Source organism: Cyprinodon tularosa, unplaced genomic scaffold (assembly GCF_016077235.1).
Source record: "Cyprinodon tularosa strain WSP-4 unplaced genomic scaffold, ASM1607723v1 ctg306, whole genome shotgun sequence".
In the NCBI taxonomy this organism is placed as follows: Eukaryota; Metazoa; Chordata; class Actinopteri; order Cyprinodontiformes; family Cyprinodontidae; genus Cyprinodon; species Cyprinodon tularosa.
Window position 1 is genome coordinate 282,248 of NW_024039015.1, and position 14,353 is coordinate 296,600.

Consider the following 14,353-nt stretch of genomic DNA (forward strand, 5'->3'; position numbering starts at 1 on the left):
GTTGTTTAAATAATATCCTTTTTTGTTGGTATTCAGATTTATCTAAAAACATACATATTGTAAAAAAGTTCAATATTATTGTCAGTTATTCCAGAAAGTGAAACTCATAATCCAAAGACACTGGGTAGCACTGCTGCCTTGCAGCAATAAGGTTCTGGGTTCGATACCCTGCCCGGGGTCTTTCTACTTTGGAGTTTTCATGTTCTCCCTGTGCATGCATGGGTTCTCTCCGGGTACTCCAGATTCCTCCCACAGTCCAAAAAAAATGACTGTTAGGTTAATTGGCTGCATGGTTGTATGTCCTTGTGTTTCTCTGTGTTGCCCTACGACAGACTGGCAACCTTGAAGTTGTCACCACCAGAGATGGCAAAAGTACTCACTTTCCGTACTTGAGTAAAAGTACAGGTACTTGTGTTAAAAAATACTCTGGTAAAAGTGGAAGTACTGATTAAACTTCTTTACTCAAGTAAAAGTAACAAAGTAAAGGCTTGTAAATTTACTTAAAGTATAAAAGTAAAAGTAGAAACCACTTTTTTCATGCCGTTGCCTACATTTTAAATGGATGTCTGCCAATAGGACTAGATCTCCGTTGTGTTCATTTTCAATCATCTCGTCGTCCATGCTACTATGCTAACGCCACCGCCACCAAGCTGCAATGATTTGCCGCGAATGAATACCGCAGAATCTGTCGATTCATCTTGTAGTGGTGCGTCAAATGCAACGTAGATTCCCATCCAATTAGATTGAATTTGGAATTGATGACGTGAAAAATAATAACGGTAACTCCATTGAAATGATTCAAAACTAAAGTAACGAGCCAATTTTTAAAAATGTAAGGAGTAGAAAGTACAGATATTTGTGTAAAAATGTAAGGAGTAGAAGTAAAAAGTCACCATAAAAATAAGTAGTAAAGTAAAGTAAAAATATTAGAAAAATCTACTTGAGTACAGTAACGAAGTATTTGTACTTCGTTACTTCCCATCTCTGGTCACCACTAATCAAAAAATAAATAAAAAAAAACCTTTATTAACACTTTCAGCCTCTAAAAACTGCAGAAGGAAATCCCGACAGCCTGGGGAGCTCTAAAGCACCTGACCAAAAACAGATTTTGATGAAAGAACAGAGCACCTCAGCAACCAGAGCGTCTGACCTTAAAATGCACAAGTATATGAGTTGAAGCATTGGATACCTTTTTGATGCTGAAGAGCTGTTTGGTGTAAACACTGCATAAGATATTTAATACATACTTCATATGTATACATACATACTTGCTGCACTTTCGTGCCTTCTTATTCCAGCTTTTTCCGTCGTAAACAAACCATTCTATACCAATGGGATTTAACCATTTTATATTAGTGCACCTTTTTCTTGTCGAGAATTTTCAGGTATAATAATCCAATTAAAATGCTTTGATGTTTTATCCACCAAATATTCGATTATTTTAGTTAAGCTTCCTGTTTCAGCTTTTTGGTTTGAAAGAAATATGACAGATTATGTCACAGTATATTGTTAAGCATCCTGCTGGTAGTTAATAATTATTGGAGTTATGCAACCCCTTTTTTTTACTTTGCATAATGAGTAGATTGTAGAACATGACATCTATTTGTTTGGTGTCAGAGAGGGCTTGAAAAATCAAGGCAGAAAATACAAGAGAAATTGCTGGTGGGATAAATTTCACATGGCAGCTGTTACTTCAATATCAAAAAGGAAAAGGGGAAAAAAATAGGTCTTATGACAAGCATTAAACGTATTAAACTTGCATGTCATGGACTCCAGGTTTCATACTCGAACAAATTGGGTAAGAATTCCTATAAATTACGAAAAGGATTAAAAAAAACAGCACTCATCTGTTACTCTCTCTCCATCCACATTATCTCTTTTAATCTCTCTCCAATACACCAATCTTACTTTTTCCCATTATTAACAATTATCTGGCCAACAGTCTGTGCAGCAATTCAGAAACCCACCATGGGTGGTGCTGCTTCTGTGGAAGAATGGTCCTGTGCCATGCTGTAAGTACCAGGGCCAAGGCCTTTTCTCATTGTCCACTGCCGTATGGAAGCCAGCAACGCTGAGATCAGCTGGTCCTCATGCTGTTCCCTGACCTTTTCAGGCACCCAGCTGGCACTAAACGCAGAATTAATTATTATCCAAATTACTCAAGGCCAGCTCTGCCCCCTCTTTGGGCACTAAGGGGGGAATTAGGGGACAATAAGGGGGAGGAGGGTGTGTTCTCTGAAGAGCTGGGGGAGATGCCACACAAAGAAGACTACTCAAAGATCGGTCTCCAGCTGCTTCCAGCACTGTATATCGTCTTGTCTTTTTTCTTTCATATTTTAATCCCTTTGACAGGTCAATACAATTGCAGGAAGTACATGGGTTGCAATTATTAGGTTATAAATTTGCTGTAAGATACCGTGTCTAGATAACTTATTGCATTATTTTGTTGATAGAAAAGTATATCCTGTTTTTGTTCTTGTCCACTTAATCTGGGCTGATGTTGGAACAGAGGTTCAATGGTAGATTAGGAAAGAGACTAGAAGGCACCTGATCAGTTAAGATGAACTCCTCCACAAATTATAGACAAATAGTCCACAAGCACAGGGCAATGAAATATGATTATTCCTGCCTGTAGTTTTATAAACACAGCTGCAATTACGATTAATCTAGAGGTAAGACGTGTTTGCTGAAAATTTGGAAATTAGGTATTATGAGGTTGCAATATTTTTTTGATATGTCTAATCGTTTAAATGCAGGGTTAAAAAAATTAAATACAACTTTTAACCCAGGGGTGCCACTTCTAACATGACAACAGCCAGATGTATGTCTCGCTCCGCCTAGCTCCACTCACATACATCTGGGAACCCGCTCATTGAAAGTGATTTCCACAACCGAATTTATGGTCTGTCCAATCAGGACGCAGGGCGGGTGTGTCCTGGAGTGGAGAAGCGACCGTGAGATTCCAACAACAATGGCGGCTCGCATTGAGGAAGCAAGCCTTAGCATTGATGCTGCTATTTCCTCTGTGTTGTCCAATCTATCTGATATTTTTTCATTAAAAGAACATCAGAGAACGGCTTTGAAGGCTTTTGTTGGTGGAAACGATGTTTTCGCCCTTCTCCCGACCGGATTTGGCAAGAGCTTGATCTACCAAATGGCTCCTCCTCTCACAGCGTCACGGGTTAGCGTCTTTGTGAGTGGTTGAAATAGCAAGACAATAAAGATGACAGACAAGTGGCTTATCCAATCATATGCAAGGAGTTTTGATAAGGCCCAGCCTTCAGTAAAGGCAATTCCTATGGCGGGTTCCCAGATGTATGTGAGTGGAGCTAGGCGGAGCGAGACATGCATCTGGCTGTTGTCAGGTTAGCCACTTCAGCATGAACTAGTCTTTTAAAGGGCTGGTTGCAGTTGGATAAATGCAACTTAAATCACAAAATTGTTTACCATAAGTACACTTCTGTGGTAATATAACTTTAATTCCATGTATGTCCCATTTATAGCCACTTTGTGCAGTTTAACGAACATGGATCTACTTCATGATATGATACAACTTTCTTGGTTCCTGAGGGCCTCATAAACTGCTGATTAGGGCCCACAGGTCTTGACTTTAACACGTGTTTGAACCTAAATATCAGTCGTTTAACATCCATTGGTATGGCCAACCACTGTAGAATATGGAGAGAAGAAAAACATAAAGTAATAAGCAGTTTTTTATTGTGCATTTTGGTCAAAAACTGGTTTAAAATATAGTAGTTGTAAAAAACCTGTTGATTTCTGAGCAATTGATGTAAAATCCTGGCATTAACCAAGAAAAGAGGGTTTTACAGCATTGGCTGAGAAAGAAAATGATGATGACAGAGATTGGTAGCAATTGCTGACATAGATGTGGTTTTCTACTTACTTATGACTATTAACACCACTTGTTCAAATACAATAGAAAATAACGTCACCATATCGAGAACCATAATCTGCTCTTTATAAGTTTTTTTAAGCTTGGTTTTTCACAGAGTATCTCTGTCTTACAGAGTCTTCATACTCTGTAGATACAAGTTTACCTGAAACTCCCTGAATATTGCAAAACCAGATGTAAATGCACATGTGCAGAAGTAAATCCTGTAAATGAAGAAAATGTGGGAACAGCAGGTATGGAAAAGATCTGGACCCAATTGACTCAAAAATCTGGAGAGCATTTCCGTTTTTCATACGTGAAAATGACCTGTTTTAAATAGACTTTACTACAAACAATAAATCTGCAACCTTGGAAGTTTTAAGAACCTGAAAACAGATACAAGCAGTTACCTAAAAGATGGAACAGTAAAAATGACCAAAGATAACTATCTTCAGCCACCTCTCAATCCCACTAAAACAAAGAGAACATGCTGTTATGGTTTATTAGGACTTTTCATGCTGATTTATTCCATGTTAAATTATTAGAGTTTAATTTAATGAAAAGCACCCAAAGCTAGGGTTGGCAATCAGGAATAGAGAATTGATTTAAACTGGTTCTACCGTACTATTATTCTGAAATAGGTAAATTTTTTTCTTCAGATTCCTAAAATTGATGCCAAGATCAACAACCTGCAGAAAAAGCCACTGAATACCGTAAAGAAGAATTCTTAGGAGTGTGTGGACAGAGAGCCTCGTCTTTGACCCACTACACCAGTTTAGTGCTGGGATAGTCCCAATAAGGGAGTTTACTCCCCCGTGTTATCATAGCACTAACCTGACTTTGCCAGATGGATTTGCTCCACATATCCATCTGGAAACCTTCCATTGAAGTAATTTTGGGAAGGGGCGAAAATACTGGTTAGCTGATTGGCCTATGTTGGTGATAGACGGGCCAAATAAACCAATCAGATCAACGAAGCATATGACGTACTAACAGAGCGACGACGAAAACACAACCACAAGCCAGGCTACTCTTGCCGAAACCAGTCAGGAGAAGAGCAAAAACATCTTTTCCTCTGAGAAAAGCCTCCAGAGCAGTGTTTTGCTCTTCTTTCAGTGAAGAAATACTCTGTAATTCCGATAAAACTTGCTCGATAGCCACGCTAACGCTAGTTTCATCGGCTGAAGCCGCCATGTTCTTTAGACTGAACTGTCGCGCTTCTCGTTGCGTCACACCTCAACCCGCCTCAAAGCCAACACTGATTGGACGTTGGTTTGGTGAACGGCTCCAAATTTTCTTTAACGGAGAGTCTCCAGACTGATCTGCGAGTGAAACCTTGAAAGCTCGCAAGATCAGGATGGTCTCACGAAGCTATCATAGCACAGCTTCAGCATGAAGAACTGCCTTTTTTTCCTCCCTTTCTTCTTTCTACGCTACGTTTTAACAAATGCTCGCCTCGTTGCCTACACGTTCTTCAAAGAGAAAATAACTTCAGTCTAGATTTGCCAAACTTATGAATAATAGTAAGCGGAACTTAAAACATTGCTAATTTTATTTGGAATCTGGTTCATATGATTAAACCCAATTACTCAATGACAGAGAATAAAATCTGATTGTAAAACATTATTAAATCATTATATCAGAAGGGATATATTACTTTGCACAAAATGCTGTTTATTTCTCTCCGACAACCAGCCTTGAAAATGTTTTTAAAAATTCGTTGAAACTTAATATTTAAGCTAGAATCTTTATTTAAGGACACATGTATAGTAATGCACTGTACTTGGAGGCTGAGCAGCAGAGCAGTTTGTCAGGTATGCCATCGTGTTTACCCATAAGAACACACCAGCTTTCTCTTGCTGAATATAAATAGTAAAGCTGCAGCACACAAGAGATCTATAATTATATTCATTACTTTCTCCATAGCGATGCTTCATACAAGATAATAGTGAGGGTTCACTTTAATGTAATGATACACTTTCCATATTAAACCCTTGCATCCTCCTTTGTTGTTCTTGTGCAAAATATGCTAAAACAGATGCATTCTTTTATAAAATGAGGAGTTGCACTTAGAACCGAACCATGGCTACTCCCTGAATCCTTTAAATAAACTAAGATCAAAGGGAAGACCTAGAATCGCTATAGAAACTGCTCTAATAAAGTTCACACCAGCGTGTAAAACCTGAAACGTTCACCTCTCCACCTCTAATCAGTTCCTGATGCACGCTGCATCTCCATACATGGGAATCTGAACAGGAATGTCCAACAGATGTCGAAGCCTTCCAAGTGCATGAATGCCTGTCGGACATGCAGAACAATGAAGGAAAAAGAGATGATAACAAATGCAGAACTTCAAAGCTCAGGCACGAAGGGAAGAAAAAACTTGGTGGATTCTTTTCATTTTACTGCGAATCTACTCCTAGAATGTGGAAAAGGCTCTGTGAGAGAAAGATGTCTTTGAATAGTAATATATGCCTTTTGTGAAACCAGGGATAGCACAGCGATGACAGAAGTGAGAAAGATGAAGCCATTACTGTGAATGAGGTACAAAAATCATGTGTGCAGAACACTATGACACCATCCCTGTAGGAGGTTGAAAGCTGAAAGTATACCATTTCCAAACTAATCACAAATGTAACTTAATTCCACTCTATAGTGAACCAAAAGTTTCCAGTTCTGCTCTATTGTCTTCCAGCAACATCACTGAAACAATCATGTAATAACAGCAACACAAACGGCTGTGATATGCAGCTGAAATATTGTCCAAAGCATCATCTTCTCCATTCTCCTATGAGGGATGCCTCCCCACAGATTATCATCTCTACTGAATGTCACAGGAGCTTTTGATGCTTAAATCACTCACGAAAGCTGCATTTCGCTGCCTCCCTTTGCTCCAGGGCCAAAAGCTCGGGGAATAAAAAGGAAGAAAAAGCAGGTCTTATCAGTTGCAGGAGACATAATCTAACTATATCTTCTCAGGATTCTAGCAATATATAAACGCTTATAGGTACGTGATAAAATAAATGTCACGTTCAGGAGAAGTATTTAGGAAGGCTTTCTGTAGCCAAATACAAATAAACACATGATGTTTTTTTTATTGACTCAAACCAACCAGAGATTGTTGGTACAGAAAAAAAAGGTAAGTCCACATAATTTCTGTATAGCCTAAGGTGTTTCATTCCAGCGGAAAGTGGAACAATTTGCTGTCTTTCATATTGTGAAAAATCACCCTCTGACTTGTAATACAAAGGGAATGATCTAGAAAAAAAAAACACACACACTTTGCTGGAGTAATGAAAGCAACGGAGGATGGATTTGAGAAGATTAACCTACCAGCACTTATATTTAAATACCTCTATCTGGCCTTGCTTCACTCAATCACATAGAAAATGTTAAGAGGCAAAGAAGGGAACAGTGGGGTTGATTAGATTGAGGGGAGGAATTAGGTCTAAGCCAAGGCGCTTTCAGTTATTTAAATTCTGCCCCTTTGTCAAGGTACACAGCCAACACAGACGAGGTTCCTCAGAACTTATTCCAATGCAGCGAATAAAAAGTCCTAAATTAAAAGAAGCAGATAAGTGAAAAGCCTCCCTGCTGTTCAGCCATGTTCATTAGCTCAGTGCTGTTCAGGTAATGGCTAAAAATAAGGAGCGATGAATTGGATTGTCCTGTGTTGGCAGGCAAAGGGCTGAAACAGATGCAGCCCACTTTTAATTAAGGCCAACTCTGAAAGGGGTCACTCAGTAATGGAGAAGTGGCAAGGTCGAGAGGACTGGTGAGAACTGTGGTTCAACGTCAACGTTAGAGGAAAAAAATTATCAAAACTAGGCTGCAAAGAGAAAACTAAAACTGCAAGGTGACTTTAGAGGGCTGTTTATTGTACTGGTTTAGAGGATAATGAATACAAATGAATACTAAATCTTTCAGATTTTCATCTCTTAAGATTTTAAAATCAGGTATTAAATTGGAAAGTGAAACTAATACTGCATAGAACTCTGAATAGGCAAGGCAACGTTATTTATACAGCGCATTTCATGCACAAGGCAACTTACTGTAATGTGCATCACAGCAACACCAACAACACAAACACAATAAAACAAATTCAATCAATACAAACATATAAAAATACAAATTATATATTAAAGTTAGTTAAAATATAATGAATCGCCATGGCAACACTATATAGGACTGTTTTCTAACTGGACTTAGACATAGTCAGGGTTGAGGCTTGTTTTACGTCCTCATTGAGGCTGTTCTAAACCTTGGCTGTATATGACTGAAAGGCACCCTCACCATGTTTAGTGGCGACTCTAGGAACCACCAGGAGACCCCTCCCTAAGGATCATATGGCTCTAATACGTCAGAGATGTGCTTTGGTGCTAAACCATGAGAAGACTTGCACACAAGTAGAGCTTTGTTTGAAGTTAGCTATATTCTCTGAGCCACAGGAAGACAGTGCTGAGACTGGAGATCTGGACTTAAGTTGTGGTACACTGTGCGATTTCCAGGGCGATTTTCCAGTCGTGTGAAAATCTTTCGATCGGGTCGACTTTCAGCCTGATCGTGCGTCGTGAGTGGTGTATTGTACAGGGGGTTACGAGCGGCAATCAGCCGCTCACGACCACCTCCCGATCAGGAATCGGGAGATTGGGAGAATATCAAACATGTTTGATTTTTTCCCGACTATCGTGGGCAAATCGCTCAGGGCACATGCGCAAAGAAGGATTCTTCTTATTATTCTTCCTCTCAGATGTAAATAGAGCAGTGTGGCAGGAATGCAATGAGTGAAATGCAGTTCTGTCTGTAAAACTGACAGACCGTAGTAGCCATGTTTGCTTAGCCATGTCTTTTTTTTTTTTTAAATACGTTGTCCCCTTTTCTTTTTAGGACCTTCAGCACAAAATTGCACAAATTGACAGGGCAGCGCGGTTCACTATAGTGAGCTTATTATCCCCCTTCTATTTGTTTGGCTTCAGGATAGAGAGCTACAGAGCAGCTCCATCTCACTGCGGAGCTGAGTCCGACGTGGTTTTTAGTCATATAGTGTGAGCAGGTAGATTGCATGAGAGTGTCGGGCCGAACATAAATCGTGAGCTGTGAGCTCTGCCGTTTAGTCATACAGTGTGAGCAGCAGCTTCATGCAACGATTGAAAAAAAATCGCACAGTTTACGCCCGGCTTAAGAGGGTCATTTTTCCTGGTTCTGGTGAGGACTTGTGCAGCAGCATTTTGGATTTTGGTAGTCTAACAGCTCATTTGGAAAGGCCAGTGAACAGGACATTACAATAGTCTAACCTGCTGGAGACAAACGCATGGATTAATCTCTCCAAGTTTGGTTTAGACACTATGTTTTTTATTTTAGTAATGTATTTTAGATGGTAATAGGCCGCTGATATAATGCATTTAATATGACAATTAAAATTACGGTCTAAGTCTATGATTACGCCATGATTTTTAACTTGATTTACACATAGACAGAAAGGGTGGTGGGTATTTCTTGTGTGGATTGTTCTGTATCTGCAAGGATGGGGAATACGAGTTGGGAAGGATTTAGCTAAATACAGTACAGTGTAATCCAGAAAAAAAAAAGTTAGGGGTAGCAAAATATTTGAGACTGAGGTGGGATATAACCTTATAGTAAGGAGCATAAAAGGACAATCAGATGCACCTGATTCGAAATTTATAGAGCAAAGGACATTCAAAGTCAAGGCCGAAATCCAACTAATAATTTGAACCAAAACTGGTGCTCAAAAATGCTGCAATGCAAAAAATGAATACGGTAAGTATAAATTATGCAAAGTTTTTTCAGATCATTAACAATCAAGAACTCTAGCATTTTTACTTTAGGGGCACCATCAGAGGTGGTAAGTACCACTCTAGACTGTCTGACTTTGCATATCTGTCATTTTGAGCATTAACTGGTGCAAATGTAGAAAGACAAGCATCGCAGTAGGGAGAGAATTCAACGCTTATTTCCTCTTTGCAATTTTACAACTGACAAAATATAAAACGGGCCTCTGTGTGTTCTAACAGCCAGATCATCTCATCAGTATGTCCATAATGATCACATCATGCATTTGTGGGTGTAAAGAGAAACATGTGAGATAGAGAGAGAAGCATCTTGGTGTCACAGCGGGGGGTGCAGATCCATCAAAGAGAATCCCGAACACTCTCATCCGCCTTCACTGAAAATCAGAAATGTAGGGATTTATAGTGTGCATACGTGTATGCAGTGCTAGAATTTATGGGTATGTTCATTTTCAAATGCATAACAGAAAACTGCTTCAGTGAGTGTATGACCTCCATCTGTCACGAGCTGCTGGTGTCACATTTGTTTTTGTTTCATCTGCTAAGAATCAAAGACTGTAATCCTGCTGCAATGGGTCCTCACCACACACGATCTCACCAGACGAAACGCATAAAGAATGATTTGATATCTGCGTCTGAAAGATTTTGTTTCTCTTTTGCATATGACACAGGAAGAACATCCCTGTCCTGACTTGACCTGCGCCAGCTTGCTGCTCTAGCTTCAGCCTATTAACACACAACAGACTGCCACTCTTAGGCAGTCTTTGTATCTTTGACAAAAGCCCCAGTGGGCCTTTAGCAGGCAGTACCCATTCTATCTATAGAACATGACAAGACTGAGCTGTAATGCACATTGGAAATGGCTTGGCTCTGCCTTAAAGCAATGTATTTAGTTGAAAAAGAGTTCATCCAACTTTTTTTCTTGTAGAAAGGACAAAATGAACAATATCTGTAATCATAAAAGTTTTTAAAGTAAGATACATCGAGCAGACTGTTAAGAATTGAAATAGCATATTTATATCAGAATCAGAAGAAAAAATAATGACTGGTTAGTTTATATGATGTTTATTTTTATTGCTATGTTTATAATGTATGCATTATGTTTTCAAATTATAAATGGATAAATGTTTCTGTTGCCTTTCCTTGCTCCTCAATTGTGTTTCTCAGTGTCTTCATCCCCCATGTTTGTTTTTTCAAATAGTCCAAATAAAGTTTGCACTCTTTATTTACTAGTTTATACATCTGCATTGTTTTTGGTATATCTACCTCTTTGCAACTTGTGCAAAGCATGTTTTTGTATCTCTATCATTTCTGCAACTCTCTTGATTATACTATAGCGTTTTATTATATAACACATATTTTTAAAAGATCATAAATGATAAAATTGTGTAAAATAGAAGAATAACAAGATTTTGTGGTTCAATAGATTTCTTTTCTGGCAGTGGATAGTGGAAATACACATATCTATCTATCTATCTATCTATCTATCTATCTATCTATCTATCTATATAGATATATATATATATATATATATATATATATATAGATAATCTGAGCTATCTCTATAGTTATGCTGCTATAGGTTTAGACTGCTGGAGGACATACAGTAGGGACCCCAATTTCATCATTCTGCTTCATTCTCTCTCTATTCTCCTACTCTGCAGAATCTGTTAGTTCAATCTCTAACGTTCTGCTCTCTCTGCTTTTTCTCAGAGTAGCTTTGCCTCGTATGTTCCTGTTTGGCTGTGACGTCATCCTGGAGAGAAATATCAGTTGTGCTGCTGCCATCGACACCCTTGTATATAGATGCTGGAGATCGGCCTGTTTTCCGGTGTAGTCGTGTTTCTCTGACCGTGACTGGCTGGATGTGCTCTCTTGTATCTCTGCTTCTGTCTCCTTGAACCCCAGTCGGCCTCGGCAAATGGCCGCTTGCACTGAGCCTGGTTCTGCTGGGGGTTCTTCCTGTTAAAAGGGAGTTTTTCCTCTCCACTGTCGCTACAAGCTTAGTGTGAGGGATTGTATTTGAGTCAATGAGTCGATGCAATTAACTGGTTTTCCTTAGATAGAAAACTTTGAATCAATTTGACTGTATGATCTGGTTGAACTGTAAAGAGCCTTGAGATGACTTGTGTTGTGAATTGGCACTATATAAATAAACTGAGGTATAATAGACAAAAATTAAACTTTTAGCATACATCACCTTGCTAACTTTTAGCTGCCATAAAAGCTAGCACCTGCCTACTATTCCTGTCTAGTTAAACAACAGAGTTATATTTTTGTTTTAGTTATATACTAAGGGATTCTTACAGTACAGTAAATGTAACATACCAAACTGTGAAACATGGTAGTGGCCACATTATGCTGCAGGGAGGCTTTTTATCAGCTAGGAAAATTGATGGAAAGATAAACGGAGTCAGACCTAGGACAACTCAGAAAGAGGTTAAAATGGAATAATGGTGCTGAGTTCATCTTCCAGCAGAACAGAGACCATTGTATGAGCTAAATTAGCCCAGCTAAAGGCCAGATCCAATTAAGAATCCATGCTAATGGTTTCAGAACTGCCATTGCTAATTGTTTTCGCGATTCTCCCAATCCAATATGACCCAAACACCCAAAACATATACCTGCATCTTAAATATAGTATGCAAAGCTGTATGTAGCTGATAGCTGTGATTAACATCACATGACACAGGATGCAGAACAGCCCACCATCGACCCCTATGTGTAGGAGGGACTCTGCAGCATAAATCATGTAGCAAAATTATATTCTGATGTGCGCCTTGAGTGCATATTGATTCGTAATTATTTGTACTAACAGTGGCGAGGGAGGGACAATGCCATCCATTACTCTGTGAAAATAGGCAGGGGGATCAATGTGAGAGGAATAAGGATTGTGGTGAAAAGCACGGTGGCCATTCCTCTGTCAAAGCTGATCATTAGCCCTGGCAGAAGAGAGAGCCCTCTTAGCCATGACCAAGGCTTGCCTTTACAAAACTGACGCTAAATTACATTCCATTCACAGAGGAAAAATAGATCTCACCGCTCTCGTAGAGGCACAGCCAGCTATGTAATGACAGACCCATGGACCGAGGGCAATCATCCATTGCTTTCTGCCCTTTTCTCCTTTGTGTGTCTTTTGCTGTACCACTGATAGCTTGTCATAAGTAGTGTGATTCTAAATTAAAAGAAAATTCCTAATGACATTAGGGTAAGAAAGCTATGCACGCGTATCCTAATGATTTAATGTCAATGCCATAGAGAAAAAACAGAAGCAGAGCTGTGCAGACAGACACCAAAGATATGCATTATAGCCTTTGCAGTGTGAATCATAATAGATAGATTTTATATTTGAAGCACCGACCCTGCACTATTGTTAGCAGTTAAGATATGTCTGTGGGAGACCACCCCATTACCTCCAGAATGTGCAGCATGGGCTACACACTGACCCATTGGTAAAGATGTCACAGTAACTGCTGGAAGACTTGATGGTGCAATCACAGTGCAGCTATGTAGAACAAGAAAACATTATCCAAGCTGTGACAGGGACATTCATACATGTAGCATTGGCTAATAACCGAGCTGCTCCCGCTTTATAACAAGAAGCACTCAGAGATGAAAAAAAAGAGTAACAATAAAGAAAAACTATTTCACTCTCTGCTGGAAAAAGGGGGAAATTGTAAGCTATCTAACAGCATTAAACAAAGCCTACAGGCACAGAGACCATAAACCTGCTTAGCTACCTGCCATGTACACATTCACTCACACATACACACCAACGCACCGAGAAAAGAGAGCCAATCTCATCCAGCCATTATGATTTGATAGCTCAAATTGTAGCAATGATTCAAGAGCAGTCCTGTGGGTTTTGTGGAAGAGCCCAAAGCCTGTTATTTTACCACTGGGCACCAAGGGATAGGAAAGGATGCTATTGAAGTGAGCAAAAAGAAAAAAAAAACATTAAATCACAGGCTATGAAGCCAACCTGGACAGGGAAAAGAGTATGAAGCTGATGTTAAAGGTGTGTGGATGTGGTGCTTTGCTTCAAAATATACATTGTCATCTATGTGTGACTGCAACCAAGCAGAACCTGTTTGAATAGAAAAATGATCCAGGTTTGTGTTGCAGAGGTGTACGCTGTGTGAATTCTGTGCAGCAGGGAATAAGCAACAGCACAAATTTTAAAGCTGTACATGAGGCGTGACTTTGTTTTTGTTCTTTCCCGTTTCTAAAACTTATGAAAGATAGCACAGCTCACTAACCTCCCAATAAGTAGATATAAAGCGCACACATGCTGTAGGTTATGTGTTGTGGCGTGTCAGTAGATGTTTTTGGACATGTCTGATGCCAGCAACAAGTGTTGGAAGAAGGCATGGATCATAATGAGATTTTCAAAATAAGACAACCTTCAAGAAACTAGCATAACTTAATGTATTTGATAAAATAATTAAAAAAATGTTTCTATGGCTGCTAAAAAAAAAAAATGTGTTTATTGCAGTTATACATGTACTTTCTGTTATTTCTTTCAGGTTTTACTTGTAAAACACCAGCCTATTTTTAAAGCTGTGTCACACAGACAGATTTATTTACACAATATTCCATGTGACAGTAAGGATTAACAAGATGAAAAATATTGGCTGCTTTGATAATACATTTT

The 14,353-nt window shown here is 39.1% G+C and overlaps 1 protein-coding gene across 3 annotated transcripts in view; it reads right to left on the bottom strand.

Annotated features, from left to right (window-relative positions):
- Nucleotides 1-14,353, bottom strand: part of LOC119787944 (partitioning defective 3 homolog) — a 502,126-nt gene that overhangs the window by 60,927 nt on the left and 426,846 nt on the right. The gene's annotated exons all lie outside the window — the stretch shown is intronic.